Here is a 2,439-nt window from a genome sequence, read left to right as displayed (position 1 = left end):
AAAAGGGAAAGAGGTACATAAACCTAACTTGAAAAAAGTATGAATGTACTTTAATGTGTGAGTAAAAGAATGATATATTGAATATTTATCGATCTATCTATCTATCTATCTATCTATCTATCTATCTATCTATCTATCTATCTATCTATCTATCTATTTATCTATCCATTTATACAATTATCGCTCTCACTCCCTCTAGTTCTCCGTCTCTGTCTCCATTAATTTATCACTCTCGTATTCTTTTTAAGTGTTCATTTACCTTACTATTCAGATATTTCGCATGGTCTTAGAGGCATATCTTCGTAGTATTCAAGACAAAGAGCAACAAATTTGCATGAACAAACAACAACAAAAAACACGAAAAAAACAACGCGAGGACGTGGAATAAGTACAGTCTTATTGGACGCTTAGGAAAGGAAAGAAAATAAAGAGTATTTCACGTTTCGAGCGGAGATCTTCATCAGAAATGTATAAAAAGTCCAAAAATGGAAGACAGAGAAAGAAAATCGACAAGGATACACACGTATATAGTTTAGTGTTCCCTTAGAGGTAGGATCAAGAAAATAGAACTCCATTCGCTGAAAAACTAAATACATTGTTTAAAGTACAAAATATTTGAATAAAAGCAACTAGCATCAAGCCATGCAGACACGAGAATCTGGTAGATTTATAACGTTTTTTGTGTCTCCAAGCAATCTCTTCAGGCAGGGTGCACTTAGGAGTCTTATTTGAAAATCAGGACGCTGGTCTACGAAAAAATACGAGAAAAAGAAGGTTGATGCAAACAATAGAATGAGAAGACAAAAGGTGGATGGTAACTTGGAAAAGGAAAAGGAATTATTATTTGAAATATGTATGTGTGCATCTATCTGTCTATCTATTTATCCATCTATCTTTCAATCTTTCTCTATCTATCCCTATATGCATACATACGCACGCACACAGGCATGCACATACACAGAGTCACACACGTGAACACACACAAGCGCGCACATCACACGCACACGCACATACACATATACATACATATGATTATATGTGTGTAAATGTTAAAACCTAGAAAGTCAAATGGAGAAATCTTTGATCTATTTTACGGATTTTAAATAGATTTCCATCATATGAATCACTTAGGTTTCTTCAATCACTCAAAATAGCCATTGTTTTATACAAATCCTTCACTTTATTTTCTTTTATGTCAACTATAATACTTTAAAATATTAATATATATAACTGCATACGGGTATGTATATCAAGATAAATATAAAAAAAAAATATTGATGAACTTCTGAAACGGTTATACATTAGTGAAAACCATACTTGAACGGAGGGAATTAGTTTGGAGAATGACATCTAGGTTTATACCAAATCTCTCATTGCATAACTTAGTACAGATACAATTATTTGGATATATGAGAATTAATAGGCATATATGTATATGTATGTATGTCATTGCGCAGTATTATTTCAAGATTTCTTGTGAATAGCTGGTTTCTAATCTATATTCAAGGTTGTATGAATGTATGTATGTATCTATCTATTTATCTATGTATCGATAAAGAAGGATGTATAAAAGAAGAAAAAGAAATGGAGATTGGAAAGTTATCAATTGTTTATTATTAACAGCAAATTAATCATCATCACTTACAGCTGTTTCAATTAATACTCAGTAAGTATTAATAAATATTAAACTTATATTACCTGGACATCATATCTTTAGAGGAAAAGAAATATACCATTGCATGTTTTACATGTGCTTATGGATTCATTAGAGAAGACTTAATATGGATTCATCATAGCAGACTGATTCAGCCTGCTATAATAAATCCATAAACACATATAAAACATCCAAGGATATATTTTTCCGTCGGCTAATATGAATTTAATATTTAATGAATATTTACTGAGTATTAATTGAAACCAAACGTTTTAAGTAACGATATGCAGCTCACCTCCATTCTTTTAGATACGATAAACATAATGAATCTACAACACTCGCCAATCAGATACGTCATCTCAAAACACAAATATACCCTATACTTTACCATGGTCGATACTGGACTCAGGGATTCCCTACCGAGGTCAACGCTCAACTTGCAAACTTTGCCTGGAGGTAGCACTTCACATATTAAAGCACAACTCTCCAGCACTGCTAAATAAACATAATGAGGCACTAAGCACATGAAACCACCACTTTTTTCACAAATTCAAATTCTACCACAAATCCAAGTGCCTAAATGACCATACAGTATATTTCCACAATAACCCTTACGTAATCCCAATAACCTTATAAATGTACATTTTAACTCCCAATCCCTATTTAATTCCTCACTCATACTGGAATATCACAACCATCTAATTATATTCGCGTGTATATGCGTGCATGCATATGTGCGTGTATATGTATGTGTATGCCTGTGAGTGCATGTATGCAAGGTATAT

The sequence above is a fragment of the Octopus bimaculoides genome, chromosome 3 (assembly GCF_001194135.2).
Source record: "Octopus bimaculoides isolate UCB-OBI-ISO-001 chromosome 3, ASM119413v2, whole genome shotgun sequence".
Classification (NCBI taxonomy): Eukaryota; Metazoa; Mollusca; class Cephalopoda; order Octopoda; family Octopodidae; genus Octopus; species Octopus bimaculoides.
The sequence above is the reverse complement of the archived record's forward strand: the minus strand, read 5'-3'. Positions refer to the sequence as shown.